At 29.5% G+C, this 13,911-nt stretch overlaps 2 protein-coding genes across 7 annotated transcripts in view; one reads left to right on the top strand and one right to left on the bottom strand.

Moving 5' to 3' along the window:
• Window positions 1-13,911, top strand: part of LOC113376919 (E3 ubiquitin-protein ligase ZNF598-like) — a 58,216-nt gene that overhangs the window by 25,653 nt on the left and 18,652 nt on the right. For 2 of the 6 annotated variants that reach the window (XM_026617023.1, XM_026617021.1), the window contains exon 2: window positions 4,260-4,409. The exons of the other annotated variants lie outside the window; for them this stretch is intronic. The gene's annotated coding sequence lies outside the window, so the exon portion shown is untranslated. The remainder of the gene's footprint in view (window positions 1-4,259; window positions 4,410-13,911) is intronic. 6 annotated transcript variants of the gene reach the window in all.
• Window positions 1-13,911, bottom strand: part of LOC113374826 (alkyldihydroxyacetonephosphate synthase) — a gene marked incomplete at its 5' end in the record, with an annotated part of 31,944 nt that overhangs the window by 13,665 nt on the left and 4,368 nt on the right. The window lies entirely within an intron of this gene.

Here is a 13,911-nt window from a genome sequence, read left to right as displayed (position 1 = left end):
CTGAGACAGAAAACAAAAGAACAGAAATAGAATTTTGTTCAGATTATGAGATGATCTATAATAAATGCAATTATTAAAATTTGCTAATCTATAAACTTATCACCGAACTATAAATTTTGGTCCTCCTAATACTAAGTCACTATTTCGGTAGGAGAGTTGTACCTGTCTATTTATTACCCGACCTTATATCTTTTTCATTAACCCGACGAAGAATAACGATTGTATTAAGTAAAGATCGTAGAAATATTATTTTCATTATAATTCTTCAGTAAGGACTGCAACCTTCAATTCAATATTTACAAAGTAATCTAATCAGTACTTGAATATTATTCAAATTAAATTTATCTTACTACTCTTGTTTATTATATACCTATTTACATAGCCCTTTTTGTACTGATATTCATCACATATTAAGTTTTTCATAATGTTTTATTATCGCTATAATTTGCAAGTTCGCATGTATATGATATATAAACAGCCTCATTAATATCCACTTTATAATTAAGATAGGAAATATTATTGCGTTGTTTCAGTTTTATCTATATCTCAGATAATTAAATGAACAACATTCCGGAAAAAATGTCCTTAAAATGGAAAAATAACATTTGCAAATAAGCATTGCTGAGGAATGCAAAACGTGAGCGCTCTTAAATAATGTTTATGAATTTATAGTTGATGAATTTAAAGTCAATACATTTTTGTTGTTTAGACAAATAAATAAATAAACTTCATTTTATCGTGGTAAATAAACCGTGAAAAAAATTGGTCGTCCAATAAAATAAGCAGTAATCGTGTGTAATTAAGAAACGATTGAATTTTGCAAAAGATAATGATCACAATAGAAAGCCAAGCGAAATTCTTTTTCGTAATGCTTCATGCCATTATATCACTTATTTAATATAGTTTGATAATAATTTTCGAAACATAGTTCTTCGTAAATTTTACATACAAATATTTGCAATTAAGTGTAATTTATGTAATCTCAAAATAGATTATTGACCTTTATGTAGATTACTTCGATTATTCGTAATAAGGCATTGCATAAAAACACGATAGAAAATTTTGCAATAATTCTGCTAGATACTTTCAGGGCTTCCTAAGCAAAAGGATTCTATTGATTTTGTTTTTTCATTCGGAAATGATATATCGTCATTCATTGCAGTGTAACCAGAATTTAGTGCTGCATGGCATCATGTCTTGAGGCAAATTGCTGGATCTTCCCGCGTCGTAACGAAATATTCGAGGAATCTCAAATGTTTTCAAATACATAGATTATTATAAATACTGTAACTTTAATTATTCGTATTTTATAGACAAATTATAAAAACTTATAAATTTGACGATGACGTTTATATAAGTTGACATGAAAAGTGGATAAACAAAAATTAGTCAAACGGAGTTAGAATGAAGGAACTTATCTCATATTTCTAAGAGTTATATAAACTGAATTGCAAAGTTTGAATTATTTGGCTCAAGTAAATAATTCTGCAATTTTTCGCACATTTAGCTCAGTATCTCCGAAACGGCTGGACCTGTTTTTGCCAAAAGCTAATCACCACTTCTCCCCATCATTACCAATTAAATGTTTTTTGAATTATTCAAATCGGACGCTCCTCTTAAAAACTGAATTACCATTTTTGTTTGCGAAAAACTAATCAGCACGTTGTCTTATCTTATCAATAGGAATCGAATGTTTTTTTTGAATAATTCAAATCGGTTAACCGGTGCTCCCGTAAACGTCGACTAAAAAACGTATCCATACATACGCACACACACACATCCATTCTTCCTAAGGTATGACAAAATGTTCAGAAACCTCTGAAACGCTAAGATATGCAAAAAATTTAATTTTCGATTTTCACTATAACTTACCCTACAGTATAAATTTGATTTGAAACAATTAACTCATCATACGAGGATATTAGTTGTTTTCACGATGAATTTTCAAATATCTGGAATTTGTCATAATATCATTCGAAACATTGAATTGGATTTTTTTTATTTTCTTATAAATTACAATCTGTCTAAATAGAAAGACATTGAGTAATTAGTTTGACAAATAGCATTTTAAAAGAAAAACCCAGTGGCCCTTTTATTAATGCACAAAATTATATCTTAATTAAATTTTGATAGAATTGGAAATTTGAAATAGAAACTTAAGAATTGAAAATAATGTTATGTAACAAGACTAAGATTTTTTCATTTTCTGATTGATTAAATTATTTGTCAGAAATTAAGCTTTTGAATTTAACCTATTTAGAAATCAAAATTTGGTTCTTTAAGCCTATAGCAATATAACCACTTGGATATTGACCAAATATAAAACTTTATTCATTCAAAAATATCATTTTTTATAAACTTATTCTAGTATATAAAATAATTAGAAATTTGAGCTTATCATACTATGCATATGCATATGCATATGGTTCAATTACACAGAAGGTGCATCATTAATATTTATATATCGCTTTGATATGGTACAAGGTTTTATTTATAATATCGTCTAAATCGGAATAATTTCTATTTGCGTCAACAATATAACATGTTTGTATGATCCTTGACGATAATTGAATTATTATCTATCATTTATTGATGTTTGTTTTTAATACTTCGGAATATTACAGAGTAATAATATATTTTATAGAGCATATAGTTTTTAAATAAACTAGTGGGGTGGGTGGCATCGTGCCTTAAGGCAAATTGCTGGAACTTCCCGTACCGTAACGAAATGTTTGAGGAATTCTGAATGTTTTCAAATAGATTATTATAAATATTGTAACATTGTCTAATATTTATAAGAATTATATAAACTGAATTGCAAAGTTGAAATTATTTGTTTCAACAAAAAACTAAAAAAAAAAAAAAAAATGGAACAAAATTTTTTTTTCCAAAATCAATTATTTTGTTAAGACAAGCAGAAAGTTTTTTGAATCATTCAAATCGGACGCTTAGTTCTCTCAAAAACTGCCATTTCTTACATATTTAGCTCCGTATCTTCGAAATGGCTGGGCCTGCCTTTGCCAAAAACTAATAAACACTTCTCCCAATCATTACTAATTGAATGTTTTTTAGATCATTCAAATCGGATACTCCGTTCTCTCAAAAATTCGATTTCTATTTTCCGCACTCTTTGCTCCGTATCTCCGAAACGGCTGGACCTGCTTTTGCCAAAAACTAATCAGCTCTTTTCCCTTTTCTCAATAGGAATCGAATGTTTTTTGAACCATTCAAATCGGTTGATCCGTGCGCCCTAAAACGTGACTGGAAATTTGTATCCACACATACATACACACACACACACATACACACACACACACACACATCCATTTTTTCTGAGGTATGCTAAAATGTTCAGAAACCTTCAAAACGTCGAGAAATGTAAAAAATTTCAATTCCGATTTTCGGCCCATTACAATAACTTACCCTACGGGAAGTTAACAATACGTTTGCTTCTGCTTTATTTCTGCTTGAGATGTAAATTTCTTCTAAAATTCAAATTTGATAGGTCGCACCATTTGAATTGGGCGCCTTGAACTTTTATTTATGCTCCAATTTTAACACCATAAGATATATATCTTATATTATATAATGTGTTTGATTAATTGGCAAATTTATTGAAAATTTATTACGTTTATCAATTTTAGGGAAAAGACGAAAAAATAATGATATATAAGACTAAAAATTTTAATATAAAGTAATTATCAGGACGATACATGTCTGCCTTTTGAACGAACGCATCTCTTACTATAAATATCTCTATATGTTATATAAAGTTTGGCTTCTCGGTAGAAAGAAGTTCCAGATTTGATACCCGCCTCAGACAGTCTGATGTCAAGCCGTAGTTACATCGCTTTTTACTTAGAAATAGATAGCAATATGTTTCCAAGTGAAAATATCCCTTACCGGTATTGTTGCACTAATAGAAAAAAAAAAATTACTAATAATTGCATAGAGATAGGACAAACGTTTGGGTTGCCGCCTAGAAAAAATTCATTAAAAAAATCGGTACAATAGCTAATAGGGCTTGTTAATTTCTAATTGCTGTTAAATATATATAGTTCAATTGCTGTGACGAAAAAATGATAATCGTTTGACGTTTTTCTTAATCTCCTATTTGTCATTTTAAATTGTTTTTTTTATTATTTTAATTACTAAACTACTATGCAAAGAATTTTTAAAATCATTGATCGCGTTTCCATACGTATGTGAATTTGCATTTTTATATTAAATTTTGTAATATGCATGTCATTTATATGTAGGGCTTGCCCATGGTATAGTGGTTAGAGTTTTTATCTTCCAATCAGAAGGTTGCAGATTTCATATCCGCTTCGGGTGGCCTGATATCAAGCAGTAATATATCACATAGAGAAATGCCGAACGTTGGGTTGCCTCCTAAATAGTTATAAGTGGTAAGTTAAAAGTGTCACGAAAGCTTATAGAACTTTAAAATTCTGTTCGTATATGTAATATTATGCTGCATTTTTTTTAATAAGAAAAACTTATATCAGATGATACGGTTTGTCATCAACGGTCAAAATTATAGATATTAAAAAAAATCTTCAAGTATTAATAATTCAATGAATTTATTGAGATATTTACTTATATTCTCAGGGAATGATTGCCTCATTTGGCCTTAAAGAATCAATTTTGTTATTATTTATTCGAATAATATGTACACAGAGCCCACATTGTTATAACTCAGTATTATGATATCACTAATCAAACATGTTTTTTTGAATACAAGTTGTAAAAAGCAAACTGTATAGGTAGTAAACGACAATTAGCAATTTCCATATTCACAAATGAATTAGGTAAGCTTTGGTAATTTGTTTTCATAAATTATTGCTTGATAAATATTGAACTCTATTTCGTGAATTTTAACATAAAATTTTATGAGAAATATTTAACATAGATTACATTAGATACACACATTTTGTTTCATCTTCTGAAGGTTTCTGAACATTTCGGCATACCTTAGAAAAAATTGATGTGTGTGTGTGTTTTGTGTGTCCGCATTTTTTCGTTCACGTTTCCGAGCGCATGAATCAACCGATTTGAATGGTTCAAAGTACATTCGATTCCTATTAATAGGGAGATGTGCTGATTAGTTTTTGGCAGAGGCAGGTCCAGCCGTTACAGAGATACAGAGCTAAGAGTGCAGAAAATAAAAATCGATCGAAAGAACGGAGTATCCGATTTGAATGATTGCTTGTGTTGGCAAAACAATTGCTTCTTTGTATATCGAAAATAATTCGGATTTTAATTTTAATCCAGCAATTTGCCTTAAGGCACGATGCCATACATCACTAGTTTGGAACTAATTTGTGTTATTTTCGGTATGTGAATTTTATGAATCAAGATCATATTTAACATGACCAAAAACTTTCTGCTTGTGTTGGCAAAACAATTGCTTCTCTGTATATCGAAAATAATTCAGATTTTAATTTTAATCCAGCAATTTGCCTTAAGGCACGATGCCATACATCACTAGTTTGGAACTAATTTGTGTTATTTTCGGTATGTGAATTTTATGAATCAAGATCATATTTAACATGACCAGCAACCTATAGAAATGCAATTTAACATAAAATTACTATAATGCAATCTAATTAGTTTTTACGTTTTTCGAACTCTGAAAATGCTCGAAGTTAATCAACACTGAAAAAATCTCCAACTTGTATTTCCCACATTTAGCATTTACTAATATGATAGTAAATGTAACCCAGACGTAAAACATCATAAACAAATTTAATACTCAATGCCTTGCCTTGTATATTAAATAATTTGATTATTTACATAGAATTTACAATCTACAATACGATTATTTACCGACTTTTTCTCCGACTAAATTTGAATATGCATACCGATTTAATATCATAATCTTTTTTTTATTATCGATGCAATGAAAGATAGTGCAAATTCTTCCAATTTTCAAATTCCATGAAATGCAATGAAATAAAATTACCTAAAAATTTATTAAAATTCCCTCTATACAAAAATGCAAATAGGCGTAATAACTTACTCGTCATATCATTAGACACATTCATAGTCGGCACGTGTGGGCAGTTACGACAATTTTTACAATATAAAAGGTACAAAAAAGAACACTTTTGATTTTTTGCTAATTCGTACAAAAGCGCGGTCGACATTGAAATATTTTGAACGAAAATACTTATGGAATACTTGAATGTTGAATATTTTACAAATCATATAATAATACATGCAAAGGATGCTGTCAATTTTAGTAACGTTTTGAGTAAATAGAAGAGTAACACTTTCTTATATTCATTAACAGAATGAATAAGCGTTTGCACACGTTGCGTAGCATATGATAGAGAAGAATGCGCTTCGATGTGGCTTATGGACTACGAAATTCATTTTAATAACAATAACAAATAGTTAATTATTTATTTTTTGACTTTCTGCCTTTCATAATCCCATCGGTACATCGTGCTTTTCATGAGAGATAGCAAGCGCGTTTTGTTGAACGAGTCATTCTTGTAGTTATCTATCCAAAGGCCAGTCTTTTTTATTACATTAGGTAAAAATTAATTATTTCTGAGGGCTTTTTTCTGCAAGAGCATTGAAATGATCGTTGGCACATATGATGAGATTGCTGATTTAGGAGTTTGATCTAGTTAGTTATGGAACTCGGTTTAATAAACGAAAATTGTGTTCCAATATTTAATTGTTACTTTTAGGATTTCGTGCCCAACGACTTTTCTTCACAGTCGTCTCTGTTTACGACCATTTAATTTAGGTTATTTATACACTATAAGCCAATACCATTCGAACAAAAAATTTATTATAAATTGGTTAAAATTATTAGAAAATTTAAACAAAGTTCAAGTAATAATTTTTTATCAGTAAGTAATAATTTGTTCAAAGTCATTCTGATATGATAAATGGTAAAGTTAAGCAATGTAAATTCCATAAATATTTTGGAAAAACTCTTGCATTGGTACGGAACATTAAATTTCATAAATGTAAACGCGTTATTAATTTCTAATAATGTAATGTCTTATGGCCGAATAATCATTGTTTGCCTTCAAAGAGTTTCGGTAGACACCTCTATAACTCTAAAATAGCTGAACCCTTCATTTTCCAAAAAGCTTTGAACTTTGTGCATTAAATATACGAATGGATTTTTTCCTAAACTGTCCAAATATATATCGAATGTTTTTTGAATCATCCAAATCGGTTAAGCCATTTTTCACATAGCTTGACAAATCGGTCATCTAAATATGCACATATGAAAATACGCTTTCAGAGAAATGGTTAACCAATTTTGGATTGTTTTTAAACATCCACACATACAACGCATATTCTTGTAAGTTGTATTTGTAGTTTTTTAAATGATGAAGTCTTCAAACGTAAAGATATCCACAAAAATATTTTAGATATTATTGCGACTACAATAACTTGTCCCATGATACGTTGAAAGATCATTTCAATAAAAATAAATTGAATCGATGTGACTTTTCGGATGCAAAATAAAATGATCTTAAATGACCGACAGAAAAATGAAGATTTTGTTCTGTTTTTTCTTGTAATTGCAATTTGGGATAGAGTTTTGTTTTACTAATTTTATCTACTATATACATCACTTATTTTTCCCTTATAATTAAAAGAAAGATATTTTTAACTTTCTGTAGGGTGAGTTACAGTAATCGTACAACTATCGAAAATGAAAATTTTTGCATATCTTTACATTTCAGATGTTTCTGAACATTTTCGCATACCTTAGAAAAAATTGATGTGTGTGTATGTATGTGTGGATACAATTTTTAGTCGATGTTTTCGGGAGCACCGCTCAACGATTTGAATTATTTAAAAAGCGTTCGACTCCTATTGATAAGAAGACGTGCTGATTAGTTTTTTGGCAAAACCTGGTCCAGCCGTTTCGGAGATACGGAGCAAAGAATGCAGAAAATGGCATTAAGTTTGTGAGAGAATGAAGGATCCGATTTGAATGATCATTCCACTTGTATTGACGTAATGAAGCATTGATTAAATTATTGCAAAGGCAAGTCAAGCGGTTTTGGAGATCCAGAAAAAAGAAGTAGTAAAATGTCATTTGGCGGTCGACAATCAGATATTTTCGACAGTCTGGATCAACCGACATGAATAGGTATCAAAAAATTCCTAAAATTCTTTCAAGAAATTCTTAAATTCCTTTCAAGAAATATATAAATTTTCAAAATAAAAGATTTTTTTTTTCAAAATAGGAACAGTTTTCAAAAAATATCATTATTTTCAAAACAAGAAATTTTTAAAAAAAATTTCAATATTCAAATTTTTCAAATGTTTTCAAAAATGGCCAACGAAATTCGAAATTATCATAAAAAATCTAATTATTCATTTCTGAACTTTGAAAAATTTTAAATTATGGTACGGGAAATTCCAGTTATTTTCCACTAGATTATATTTATTTGAAAAGCGATTACTATAAGTTTATATAAACCTATAATATAGGTTATATAAACCTATAATAATAGTTCTATAAGGCAATCCAAAGGTTAGCCTAATCTCTAATTGATTCTATTTTTTAATAGAATTTTAATAGTTTGATAATACTACTGTAATAGTAATTACTTTTAATTTGATGCAATATAGCCAGGGAGAGCTATTTTCAGTTAGTAAAATATTTCCATTAATGTTTTTAAATGAAAACCGATCACTACTGTTCGATATTAGGCTGTCTAAGATGGGTATCGAACCTGCAACCTCTGGTTGGAAGGATATAGCTCTAACCTTGAACTCTAGGGTGCGGGAATTGAAAATGAAGCATAAAAACAATTATTATGAAAAATGAAAAAAACTATCAATTGGCAATCAAATAATAAATTTGAGAACAAAAAATAATAAATATGTAAAAAACTATCAATTGCATGCTATTTATATGAACGTTGTAAAATTTGGTGCAAATAGAGCAACGTAGAACTATTGCTTGTTGAAATTGTGTGAAGACTTTTCTATATCCGTTCGTAAAGGAAAACTATAATTTTTATGAGAGTATAATGGTATAATATGGTAAGATGAAATCCTACAGTGTAAACGTGGTTTTACAACATCGATATCGATATTATTGTGCAACATGCAAGAAAGAAGAACAATGCGTTACTTTTCACTTGTCCAAATGCGCTTTGAATGTTTGTTCATTTGTGACGTGTGGCCAAATATTCGCGTTCGTGTGCCAAGCCCACATCATCGATGCAGGCATCTCCGCAAAATAAATACATTTTCAGAAAGAATAAAACAATCACTTGAAAAATTCGAATGTTAAGCAAAACGTTCAAGAGAATTATTGTTTGTTCGCATCGATGTCGTATAACGAACCATATGTTGTAATACTGTATCTGAAAAAGTGTGAAATATTTCAATACAATACTACAATATGTTATTTAAATATGTAAAGGTACAGATGATTTTCAAAGGTGTAGATATTATCAATTGTGTAGATATTATAGCGAACATAGATACTAATGTCAGTCGTTTCATATACGATACCGAAAAAAATTCACACCACATTATTCTATTAATAACACTATAAATTATAGTTAAATTGTCAATAACAATACAAAGTCCAGATTTAATAAGTGCGAGATAATTATAAAATTGCAAGAATTGTATAGAAAATTATGTATCCTATCCAAATGCTTTTTCAATAACAAGTTTAAACTAGTGGTCCATGGCATCGTGCCAAGGCAAATTGCTAGAAGTGCCCGTACCGTAATGAAATATTCGTGGAATATCAAATGCCTTCAAATAGATTATTATAAATACTGTAACTTACTTTAATCGTATTTTATAGATATAAATGATAGACATAGATATAAGGGTTTATAAATTAGACGTAAATTATAAATTAGAGGTAAAGAAATAAACAAAACTTGATCAAGCGGAGTTGGAATGAATGAGCTTATCTCATATTTCTAAGAATCACATAAACTGTATTGCAAGGTTGAAATGGTTTATTTCAAGTCTATAACTGACAATGAGCTTTAGAATTTTAGCTAAAATTAAAATTAAAATGCGAATCATTTTTGATATTTAAAAACAAAAATAGCCAAAAACTAATCGTTTCATCGCAAACAAAATGCTTCTGACCCATTCGCATTAGATGCTTTCCTCTTTCGTAAACTGCCATTTTTTACATTTTGCCATTTTTTTTATCTCTGAAACGGCTGGACCTGTCTTGGCCATAAATTAAGCACCACATCTTCTCATCATTACGAATTGAATGTTTTTTGAATTTTTCAAATCGGATGCTCTGTTCTCTCAAAAACTTAATTTTCATTCTCGCACTCTTCGCTCCGTATTTACGAAACGGCTGGACCAACCTTTGCCAAAAAGTAATCAGCACTAAATCTCATAAAAGTAGGAATGGAATGCTATTTGAATCAATCAAATCGGTTGAGCGGTGCTCCCGAAAACGTCGAGGAAAAATTGTATCCACACATACATAAATACACACACACAAACATCTATTTTTTTTGAGGTATGCCGAAATGCTCAGAAACCTCTGAAACGTAAAGATATGCAAAAATTTTCATTTTGATTTTTGGACGATTACCATAAATTACCCTACGGAAATTAACTAGGCTCACGTGTCATTTTGTCTAGAGGCAAGTTGCAAAAACTTTCCGATATGTGTAAATTAATCAATAACAATTTAGATTCAGCTATTTGAATAAAATTTTTAACTGTTTATTTCGAAAATAAAGTTGAAGCTTTTCTATATAGTACTAATCAATACTATTTTAAATCGATATGTTTCGATACAAACTTATTATTATTATTTTTTTTTTTTCTTTATTTATTATAGACAATCAGAAATACAATTTCTATGAGTCTATGTGATCCATTAAGTATGACATTTAGAGGTATCTTCCACTGAAGAGATTCCCCTGTAGATAATCTATGTTAATTGAATTATTATCTAGTAATTGAATTAATTATAGTGCAAAAACACGAGCTTGTATGTCCTAAAAGCGCGGGCCATTATTTGAAACTTTAATGACTTTTTAAAATTAAATGACTTGCCGTAGGGCACAACTATTTTAGTATATTCTGTAAGACTATTATCTCTATCGTCAAAAAAAGTTTTATCAAATTCATCGAATTTTTTTAACAATTAACTAATCAGTACGATTCCCAACCAGTGTCTTTCGAACAGTTTTTAACTTTCCGTAGTGTAAGTTATAGTAATCGCAAAAAAATCGAAAATGAATATTTTTATATATCTTTACGTTTCAGAGGTTTCTGAACATTTTGGCATACCTTAGAAAAAATAGATGTATGTGTGTGTATGTGCTGATACAAATTTTCGCCGGCGATTTCTGGAACGCGGTTCAACCGAATCCAATTATTCAAAAAACATTCGATTCTATTCGATAGTTTTTGGCAAAGGCAGGTCTAGTCGTTTCGAAGGTACGGAGCAAAAAGTGCCAAAAACGGTAACTCAATTTTTTTTCAAAGTTTAAAAAAATTTAATCTTTTTAAAAATAACAATTCATGGTACGAGAAGTTCCAGCAATTTGCCTTAAGGCACGATGCCATGCACCTCTAGTTGAATTCTTTAAATCGATTCAGGATTTTTGACGTTCACTTTAATTTTTTTTGCCAAATTTTGTATATATCATTTTTTTTTCTTTAGCTACAATACATTGTAATAATGATACTAATATACTGTATCGTCTCGTTAAAATAGAAACTATTTTAACTTTTAATATTCTAAATATTATTTTTTTTATATATAAACATAAAGGTCTCAAACCTGTTTCTTATTTTTTATTTCAAATCATTGAAATGATCAATATCATATCACGGGAGTACAAATATAGTCTATAATGATTACAACATAAACTAGTTCATTGAACACGGCTCAGGTAATTTACGATTTAATGACCGATGCAATAAAAACATTCATTCTTGAAAGTGGTCTAGTAAGAATTGAGTAAGATTTTCGAGTCATAGATATGCTGGAATGTGCAATGTGCGTCATTTGTACCTTTTTTTAAAGAATTATATAAGAACTTTAGCTAGACTATGCACTTGACATCATACAGCAAACATATTAATATGTTAAGTACATATACCATAAAACTCTTTGTCGGTTAAATTGCATTAACTATGACTATGACTCGCTTGTATACCACAAAATCATGCGCTACATTATTATTTATTCATACATATGTTTCCTTGTTTACAATTATTATTTAAAATTATAGAAAACAAATCATTTTTTGTTTCCTTTTCTTAGAATAATTTTGTTCATTTGATTGTTTTTATATATTTGCAGTTCATATTAGTATATAGTCAAATAAAAAAATGTATAATATTCAATCTTTCGGAAAGTTCTCTCTCTGGGCAATATATTTATTCCGTTTGTAAATAACTTTTCGTCTATGATGCCATCAAATGGGCTAGTTTATATTGAAGATCTTCTTTGCTATTTTTAACTTCCCGTAGGGTAAGTTATAAATTTTCCAAAAAATTCGAAAATGAACATTTTTATATCTTTTTAGCATACCTTATTATTAAAAAAAATTGATTGTGTGACGATTTCGGGAACTCCGATTTCAATTATTCAAAAAACGTTCGATTCCTATCGATAAAGAGACGTGCTGCTTAGTTTTTGGCAGAGGCAGGTCTAGCCGAGAAAAAATTGCAAAAAACGGTAACTCAGTTTTTAAGAGAACGGAGCGTCCGATTTCAATAATTCAAAAACATTTTACTTGTAGTGACAAGATGAAGAAGTAATGAAATTTTTAGGAAGGCAGGTCTAGCGGTTTCAGATATCCAGTAAAAAAAAGTAAAAAAAAGCCATTTGGCGGTCAAAAATGATCATTAGACATATGCACATCAAATTATCATTTTATGGAGATTTTAATAATACGTATAAATTTTGTTTACATTTCTATGGGCTCCCAACGTAACATCGTTTGTCTATAAGACTGCAAAGCAGCGCTTACGCGCTTCGATATTTCGTCTTTGTGCAGCTAAATCAGCGCGATTGTTTTGAAGAAAGTTCAAAATTTCCAAAATATTTTAAAATATATATATATATTTTTTCAAAAAGTCTTTTTTCTCAAAAAAGGTCAATTTTTTTCAAAAATTTAATTTTTTTCAGTTTTCAGAAAAAACTTTTTGGTACAGGAAGTTCCAGGAATTTGCCTTAAGGAACGATACCATACACCACTAGTTCAAATTTATAAACAAGTAGCTATTAGAGAAAATAGAGATGCGATAAAATTACTCTACTTAGTTCTGCTATAATACGATATAAAGATCTTTCTACTAAACATCCACGAAAGTTTGTTTGATCTCTACGGGGTCTGTCTGTAGTGTGTTAATAAAACACCGAATCAAAAATCTTATCCGAATTGAACTTTTGGTTAGATTTTAGACATACCTAAATATTAAACCTCAAATATTATACTATCTAAGCTTTTCTTTATATAAATTAAATTTGAACCAGAAGTAGAAGGGTTGTGTTTTACTGGTGAACAATGTGCTCTTTTCCGTAAGATGCTTTTGTTCGTACTTTTAACTTTGGATAAGTTCATTTACTATTTATATTTACTTGTTTAGTACTTTTACACTAATCGAACTATATTGAAGTTCTAAATATTTTGTTAAGGTAAATTAAGCTTTTCTGCCATCTACAACGATGTCAGAGAATAGTTTTGCTGCAACAAGACTTTAATATAGTTTTTATCCACGAAACATAACCGCGATCAGAAGAATCAACTATTTCAAACTTTGCAAATACTTAAGAAAATTTCGACTCACTTCTGTAGTATTTTTTATCTGTCGAAATTAGTGTAGAATTCAGAGACGCAAATGAAATTTATATTTATTTAGCCATGGGTACGTTTCCGCGCGATTTCCTATAGATTGATTCAT

Source organism: Ctenocephalides felis, unplaced genomic scaffold (assembly GCF_003426905.1).
Source record: "Ctenocephalides felis isolate EL2017-DRISC unplaced genomic scaffold, ASM342690v1 CF-g0.4_SCAFFOLD_01886, whole genome shotgun sequence".
Classification (NCBI taxonomy): domain Eukaryota; kingdom Metazoa; phylum Arthropoda; class Insecta; order Siphonaptera; family Pulicidae; genus Ctenocephalides; species Ctenocephalides felis.
This window is presented reverse-complemented; position numbering and strand designations above follow the sequence as displayed.